This window comes from Ursus maritimus, unplaced genomic scaffold (assembly GCF_017311325.1).
Source record: "Ursus maritimus isolate PB19 unplaced genomic scaffold, ASM1731132v1 scaffold_31, whole genome shotgun sequence".
NCBI classification, from domain to species: Eukaryota; Metazoa; Chordata; class Mammalia; order Carnivora; family Ursidae; genus Ursus; species Ursus maritimus.
This window is the reverse complement of record NW_024425675.1, coordinates 24314612-24324016: the sequence shown is the minus strand read 5'-3', so window position 1 is coordinate 24324016 and position 9405 is coordinate 24314612. Positions and strand designations below refer to the sequence as shown.

General features: G+C 38.0%; 1 pseudogene; it reads right to left on the bottom strand.

The window, feature by feature from the left end:
• Positions 1-7608: 7608 nt before the first annotated feature.
• Positions 7609-8874, bottom strand: LOC103676288 (annotated as a pseudogene).
• Between the last annotated feature and the right edge of the window lie 531 nt (positions 8875-9405).

The following is a 9405-nucleotide window of genomic DNA, read 5'->3' as shown; positions in this document are numbered from 1 at the left end:
TTGTCTTAAGCCTCCCAATCAATATGGTTTCCAAAGTTACATCAGTTCTTTTTCTTCATTTTCCTTTGTTCTCCTTTAGTGTACTATTGTTATTCATTTGTAACACAATTAGTTCATTTGGTATAGTTTGTATTCTGTTTTGGGTTTTCCTTACATCCTACTTGATTTTTAAACATTTACATACAGTAAAATTCAATCTTTGTGATATATGGTTCTATTGGTTTCAACAAATACAATATCCACTATCACAGCTGGGATAGAGAACAACCAACCCAGTAAATTCTCTTGTCGCGGTCCCTTTGTAGAGAACTCTCCTCTCCTTTCCAACCCCGGGAAGCTACCGATCCACCCTGTTATCTATCCCATGGTTTTCCCCTTTCCAAAATGTCATATAAATGGAATCATTCAATATATAAATCATCATAGCTGGCTTCTTTAAGTTAGCAATGTGCATTTAAGATTACGTTTTTACATGAATTAGTTTGTTTTTTTGTTTTTTTTTTTTATAATTCAAGTGGATCTCATTGTACATATGCACCATAGTCCGTTTATCCATCCACTAGTTGAAGGTTATCTTCGTTGTTTCCAGTTTGGGTGTTTATGAAGAAAGCTGCTATAAATATGAAGATGTGGACATTGTGCAGGACCACAAACTTTAATTTCTCTTGGCAAATGCGTAGGAGAGGAAAGGCTTAGTCTTATAGCAATTATAATGTGTTTTTTTTTTTTTATTTTTGTTTTTAAGAAACTGTCAAACTATTTTTCACAGTGGCTATACCATTTTCATTCCCCCAGAAATGTATGAGAGTCCCAGCTGATCTGGACCAGTTTACTTTGTATAGTTTAGTGTTACTTATAAGGCTTACTAGTTTGAATTTCAATTTAATTTCTGAATCTTTGATTATTGTCTAAAAATGGGGAGGGATACTTCAAATGACATCCAGCAAATCTTCAAGATAATAAAATCATACAGTGAGTTTGCTTTGAGAATAATAAATATGCCCTCGTAGTTTCCTAGACTAAGGACGACTAAAAATCAAGAACAAATTGACTACATAGAATAGACTCTCTCTAATTTTCCACTTTTGCGTGGTAAAAACAATTTTAAAAACCATAGAGGAAATATAATCAAGTAAGGTATGACTAGCGTTGGTTTATTAAAAGTGTTTTTTTCCCTCAATAGGCAGAAAGAGAAATATTTTCATAATTGAAAAAAGAATTCTTAACAGATTTCTTAAAGCCTCATTCTGTTGATTTTTCTGTTATACCTTCCAGTTGTCTTTTCCTTTCTTGTAGTCTCATCAAACTTAGGAATACAGAGCAACAGATGCTACTCTTACCTTAACATCTTGTATCTATTTATAAAATTGCCTAAAAATAGATCTAAGACATACTTGCTTACAGTCTCTAACTAGTCTTTATGTGGTAAGTTTATTTCTAAATATTCTCTTCTTTCTGATCTTTCTGAGCCCTGGGCACATTTGTTCTTAAGGCATGGTGTCAGATTTAGTTCTTCAGGTCAACTCTGCTTATTCAATAATCATCTCAGTTCCTTAGCCACCACAATTACATGCCTCTAATATTTCTATTTTTGTCAAAACAGTATTTTTTTTTTCTGATGGCAAAGGGCCTACTAAATATTCAATGCACCTGGTTTTTTTGTTTGTTTCCTTTTCTTTCTCTTTTGTTTTGTCCTATCTTGGTTGGGAAGGGAACAGTTTAGTCAGACTCTATAATGCACAGCTGTAGTGAGAGATAGAAGCCTAAGGCTCTCTGGGTGTGTGCAAATGCTCCTAGGTGTATACAGGTATTAGTCATGGCCTGAGCCCTCCTCTAGTTCAGAGTATACAACCGGAAAGAATAATACTACAGTCATGCTAATTAATAAGGTCTTAGTAATAAGTCTGTTTTGAGGATATTTAATAAGTACAATCTTCATTAATGTTTTTATGGCCAACAATTACATGAAATGTAAAACCTTAAACCCACGTGCCTTGTGTAATCTGTCAGAAACAGATTGCCAAGCAGTCAGTTTTATCACGCTCAATACTTAATCTGGGTGATGGCCTCTGCATAAAGACAGGGATTGCTGGAAAGTCAACCCCATGAGAACTACTCTCCACATGTACAGCTAAGACAGTCCCTGGTGAATGAATAATTCTGTTGAGACAATGTATTGACCTAAATATTCAATATTTGCATAGTAGGAAACTGAGTATCAGAGAGGTTAATTGATACCCAAAGTGACACAGTTAAAAAGAGATAGAACTGGTATTGGAGTTAATAACTCCTTTTAGACTGAGCATAGCTGCCTATCCAGGCTAACCTGGGTTCAAAGTATGCAGTAATATGAACTATTGCCTGTGATGACAAATTTCCCACTCTTTTGTTTTATTCCGTTCTGGCACCATCCCAGCTGTATTCCAGCTGCTAAGTGAGTTATTCAGTGAATATCTGAGGTTTAATGCTTTAATGTGGAACACAATGTTTGTTTTGAAAGTCACTCCTAAAATAATGACCCATGTGTGACAGCACAATTGAGTTCTAAAACTTGAGCACCTGAAAATCTGAAATCTGCTTAATTAACATGTGTTTCCCTAATATACAATAATTGAGAAAATTCTATTGTATCTGAGTCAATCAGCACTTTGAACAGTAGCAATTATTGGAATAAGAACATTAAGAATGAGGTATTCTTGAATTCAAAGATATGAGCACATCAGAGCTCTGACTCTTCATAAGTAAGAGAAACTGAAAAAGTTCATGATGTTTACGCTATGTCAAATAATTTGTAAACAAATTATTTTAAAATCTTATTTTACTAAAGTTTTCCTCAAAACCCTATGTCTTACACTTGTGCTATTATTTTTTTCAGAATAGGACTTGAGATGCTATTCCAGAGTTTCAGGGAAAGTAGAGCTTCTGTCACTTGGCTTGAGATGAAAACAGGAGACACACATCAAGTTATGGCATTTGAAAATGCTCCTTTTTCTGGAATGAACAGCTATCATGCTTAGTTTCTTTTTTTTTTTTTTAATTGATAAAGTTGATGAGATTTAGAGACTGTAATAGTGAAGGAATGATTGCCAAGCATTACAATTAAGTAGAGAAGCATGTTCTGAAATAATTCAATCTGAAACGAAGAGTCCTGCAATAATTCTCCCCTTGAATCTTCACTAAAGATACAGACAATTGTCTGAGTTTTTGTTTCTCCTCACCTGCCTCTCAAAACATAGCAGGTTGTCTCATCACAACTGTATTTCACAGGAAGGGTGTGAAGATACATGAGTTACCAATTCTAAAACACTTTAAAGTCAGAGGTGTTATACTCGATGATAGTGAGAAAGTAGAAGGAAAATAGGTGACAACTTGCTAAAAAATCTGTCATTGTCCATTTCTGGATAACTTCAGGGTAGCTCATGATAAAGCCTTCACCCAAAGGCATACTGGATCTATTTCCACAAAGTAGCATGTTGAGTATCACAAGAAACACCTTTTCTATCACTCTTTCAAATGGCAACAGTTACACAGAGGGATATAAAGCAAGCTACACTGCTTTGCTGACATACCTAAAATGAAAAAATGATACAGGGCAAAATTAACTTCCTATGATTACAAAACAAAACAAAACAAAAAAATGAACACACCGATTATATGTCCCTACAAATACTGCAAATTCAGTGAGTCCTAAGTTAGCTTTTGCTCCTTCTCTGAGCATCCTATTTTGAATAATAGCTTTACTATCCATTCAGCTTTCCAAGTTGGAATGAAGGACTACACCATGACTTTTAAGTTTCACTCACTGTCACATTACCAGTCTCATAAAAGACAACTTCCAAGGTATTTTATACTGTCTTAACTGAAACTGACATCTTTGCGTTCAGACAATAGCTAACTCCCCTACTTTATAACTCATCCTAGTAACTGTCATCAAATTCTGTTTTCCCATACATGCATACACCCGTGCACACACACACCATTCCTGGTATTGTCATTCATACAAAAAACAAAACAAAAAAACTCTATTGATCCTTTCTGCCAATGGGATGAAACCCAAGAACGCCAGCATTTCAGCTCAGCCTACTCAATCTTGCTCATTTGCCTCTAAAGATTGATTTTGTACCCTCTCAAAGTCTGGGCTAAACTGTATGATAGAGAAATTTGCACCTCCCAAATATGTCATCCTTCACTGGCATTATCGTCTCTGCACTATTTGCGTGTGTGTGTGTGTGTGTGTGTGTGTGTGTCAGTGTGTTTTCTTTTTTGGTTTTTGAGCTTTTTTTCTAGCTATAAAGTAATTATTTCCTATTTTCTCACATGGAAAAACAAAGACAGAAAAAAGACTTCTCATCTCAGTTAGGTTAGGGGGTTCTCTTTTTGTGCAAAGTTTTCTAAGACTAGGGTATTTCCCCTCTTTTTAAAATGCATCTTCCTCTGCACAGAGGATCATAGGGGAAGGGAGGGAAAACTGAATGGGAAGAAATCAGAGAGGAAAACAAACCATGAGAGACTGTGAACTCTAGGTAACAAACCGAGGGTTGCTGGAGGGGAGGTGGGTGGGAGGATGGGGTAACTGGGTGATTGGCCTTAAGGAGGGCATATGATGTAATGAGCTCTAGGTATGCAACTGATGAATCACTGAACTCTACATCTGAAACTAATGATGTACTATATGTTGGATAATTGAATTTTAATTAAAAAAAAATGCATCCTCCCCCTGGGGCGCTTGGGTGCCTCAGTCGGTTAAGCATCTGCCTCTGGCTCAGCTCATGATCTCAGGGTTCTGGGATCAAGCCCCACATGGGGCTTCCTGCTCAGTGGGGGAGTCTGTTTATCTCCCTCTGTCTGCCCCTCCCCCGGTTCCTGCACTTGTCTCTCTCTCCCAAATAAATAAAATCTTAAAAAAAAATTAAAATAAAATGCATCTTCATGTCATTGTGTTTACCACACTACCCTGTATTGCACTGCACTGCACAGTGTAAATACCCTGTATTTACACACTTTTTACTTACATAATGTAACACATAAGTGTATTTGCTTGGCTTACCACTGTGAGCTTTTTAAGGGAAGGGTCATTCATTTCATTCCCGTACCTCCAGAGCTTGGCACAGAACCTAACACATAATTCAATATTATTTAAGGAAGGAAGGGAGAGAGGGAAGGACTTCAAGGAAGGGAGTGGGAAAACGAAGGAAGTGAGTGAAGAAAGGCATGAAGGAGGATGCGAAACGTTTGTTTTCCATTATGAGGTGACTTGAAATTCAAAATTCAAAACACAAGTACTATGGTAGCTCAACACTGGAATTAGACCACACATTTAGTTCACAAAATTTAAAACTTGGTTCACAAAATGTTTCTTTTTTTTTTTTTTTATGTTTTCTACGTGTGATATTTTGGTTATGATTATATCATTAGCCCTGTGGGAAAATAGGCCTTGAAAAACTGATTTATAAAACCATTTATACAACTTTGACCCTTAAGCAAGTATGTTCTAAGCATGAAATTATGATTAACAAGAGGATATTTTGGAACACACCTCGTTTGTAATCTGCATTCAGTACCGTAACCCACAAAAGCAGCTCTTCCTCATAAAACTACATGTGAAAATCAAGACTGAGGCTCACCACTGGTTTTAAACTTCAGATTGATAAAATGCTATAAGGAGCCTTGAGAGAAATGATTAGGATAGTATATACAAAGATGTTTCAGTTTCACTAGGGAACATAGTTCCTATTTATTGTAACATTTAATCATGTGTTTTCTTGTTACATTTGGAAATAAACTTTGCCAACATGACAGAGCGATAAACCAATCACTTAGAGTTATCCTCTAAGGCTTTGAGGCTTTATAAGACAGAATGTACTTCGCAAATGCAGAGACGATAAAACATAAAGAATAAAATATTTGAATTGTTTGGATCACATTTCCTTTCCCTTATCATTGGTGATAGCAGTGCCCTGATATAGAATTCTATCTAAAACATACAGAATATGGAATTAAAGGACCTTCATGTTGATGTTTATTATGGGTCTCTGAACTTGAGTAGCTATGTCACTTCTGGGACCTGGGATAGCTTAAGACAGACACCCTAGCATGCAAAATTAGGATTTAAAAAAAATTGATATTACATCCGTCACAATGGGTGATAGCACTTGAATCTTTCCCAGCTAGCTCCAAAATTAATTCTGGATAAAGACTGTATAAAAATGAGAGAAAAATCCTTCTCTCATGTGACAGGTGACAGTTCTCTAGTTTTTGCTGCCTGACATCACTTTCACTACCAAAAAATTGAGAATGCAGCTAGTTTACCACAACAGTCTTCACATTCACATTAAGAGAAACATAACAGGAGGAACCTTCAAATGCTTCTCCTGTGAAAGCTCCACTTTGAAGCTTTTAACTATGGTCTTTTTCCCATGTTCATTATAAAAAGAGTAGGGAATACAAAAATCATATACATACATAGCAATGTCAGGAAAAAATGAAAGGAAAACAATCTTAAGACAATGGGTAGCAAGTACTGTGGTATATCACTCAGGAATCCAGGGCAAAGGGCGTAGTGTGGTTGTCATGACATGAAAAAGGCTGGGTGACCAGAGGCTCATCTCCATAGGCAAGCCACATAGACCAGCAGAGGTGGTAACAGCAGCCAAAGGGGTTTTACTTTATTTATTTATTTTGAGACAGACAGAGAGAGAGAGAGAGAGCATGAGTGGGGGAAAGAACAGCGGGAAAGAGGAAATTTAAAGCAGGCTTCACACCCTGAGTGAAGCCCGGTATGGGGCTCAATCTCACAACCCTGACATCACGACCTGAGCCGAAATCAAGAGTCGAATGCTTAACTGACTGAGCCACCCAGCGGCCCGGAATTTTAGATTGTAGAGTGAGAGAAGAGATAACAGGTATCAGGTTGTAAGCTCCAAGTAGTGAGAGCTATCTACTTCATCCAACTCACCTTTCACTTCCTTAAATTGCCTAAGAAGGCAGAACAATCATAGTCCCAGAGCAGCTGTTCTCAGACTGAGTAAATATACAAAGCAGGTAGAACCAACCAGTAGAAGAGGTCAACTGTACAGATGCTGTAAGGAGCCTCCAGGAGACCACCCATCTTTGGGACTGAGAAACTCCTTTCACCAGCTACCAAGACTATTTGTTGCCTGCTGACCTCTCTCACCTTGGTTCCTAGCAAGGAATTATCCTCAACCGAAGGAAGCTGCCTCACACAGCCTCTGCACCTTCTCTGAAAGCAACCCACATGCAAGGAAGGGCTGGTGAATATGGAGGTCCACAGTCCAAGGTCATGCACCTCCATTTTAGACATCTCCGAAGGCACATGCCAGCATTACAGATTGTCTGAGAGCCCTGAGGTGACTCCATTGGAGTTCTACGTCTCCCTCTGCTCATCCTGATTTCTTCACTCTCTACTAAGCCACCTGTACTTCAACTGAGAGTCTGTTTCATGGGGAACCTGACCTACAAAGCAAAATGGTGGTTACTAACTGGCACTTGCATGCTGATGGATGAAACACTGTACATATTATCATTTTTTTTAATAGTACAAGAGGCTTTATTGACTACCGTGCAAACTAAAGCGAGAAGAAGAAACAATCATTTAAAAACGCCAGAGACCCTTACAAAGCAAAGGTTAAGAAATAAATTAAGACTCCTGTTGAGTTGAGCTGTGCCTGGGATGAAGAACAGACCTCCTACACTTCGATCCTTGGGTCCTTGGTATTTCCACTGGATATAGTGAAAGATGTCTTTCTCACTAACCACTGGCAAAGGCCCTCCAGCAACTCCAGTGACTCGCCAGGCACAGACTGTGTATTCATCATCGTGAAGCCCTTTTCTTAGGGCATGAGCTCTCATATTCTTATTGAAAATATCACTCTCAGTGAAATAGAGAGCAGCACAGTAATATTGATTCTTGGGTATCAACCTTATATCAATTTCTGATGTGGATACTCCTTATCATTTTTACTGCAAAGCTGGCAAACACCCATGAACTTTGTTTTACCTTTTGACAGAACATCTGTAATAAAATGGACCTTCTGTAACTGCTCCATAACACGACATAAGAGTTTCGGCTGTTTGGTGGGTTCAGAAGTAAAGTTTGGATGGATCAGAAGAATATCCGTGTCACCAATGGACTCTGCAGCTCTCCGCCACAGACTATAGCGAGGAATTCAGAATCCAGTTTTTAAACTTCAATTAGTACAATGGCTTACATTTGTCACACTTCTTCAGGATGAATGCTTTTCTCAAATTCCTCAATATTTCAGCCCAATTCACTGATGATGGTTCAACTTATTACCTTCATTTTTTCCTGAGATCTTCTCATGTTTTAATTCCTGCATCTATAAACTTCCTTGCAGCAGATGGACCAATGCCATGGACTCGAGTCAGGAAATTGATAGATGAACCCGTATCATCCTGCTGCATCTGTCCTAGCTTATACAATTTTCCAGTCGCTAAAAATTCATCAATCTTTTCAGCAATTTTTGTTCCTACTCCAGGCAATTTCTTAGCTTCTGCTCCACTTTTTATTTTGTATGGGTGCTTTGCTATCACAGATGCTGCTTTTCTATAAGCATGGTCCTTATGGATGGCCTAGTTCATGTTCTTCTCAAAGTTCGCAAGTTCTGTGAGCACGTCGGTGATTTTCCTGTTGAGCGTCTCTGGCTGTGCCTTTCATCTGCTCATGGCGGCCTGCCCAGGGACTGCAGAGTGCTCAAAGTCAGGGACTGGACCCCTCCCCCAGCTTTAAGGAGGGGCTGGCTCTTGGGGAAGGGGGCAGACCAACCCCAACAAAGTCAGCACGACCCACTGAACAAGGGCTATCTCTGAAAACATTGTACATATTCTTATTACTGATCAAAATAGGTAGGACATATTAATGAGAGGACCTCTGACTACAAATTTCTGCCTTTTACAATAATGCCCAACCTTTTCCTATTGCAAAAGAGATAATTAAGGCCTAGAAATAAAAGTGTGTGTGTGTCATTTGTAAACTTCTCTTAATACTGTTTACTTGAGTAGAAATTCTCAAATCTAACTCTGCAACAGAATCACAGCCCAGAGTTTTCTTTTTTGTTTGTTTTTTAATTTGGTTGTTTTTTTTTTGTTATAATAAAGATTTTCAGGCCCACCCCACGCATACTGAATCTGAATTCAGATGTGAAAGTTTCCCCAGAATCTGTATTTTTAAAAGTTGCACAAATTCTGATAATCAGATAAGTTTGGGAAATGTGATACAGAGAATGTACATCAAGAGAGCTGTACTAGTTTTCTACGGCTTCCTTAACAAAGTACCACATAGTAAGTAGCTTTGCCATGAGAAACATACCGAATCTCATCTTACAGTTCTGGAATCTAGAAGTTTGAGATCAAGATGTCAGCAAGGTT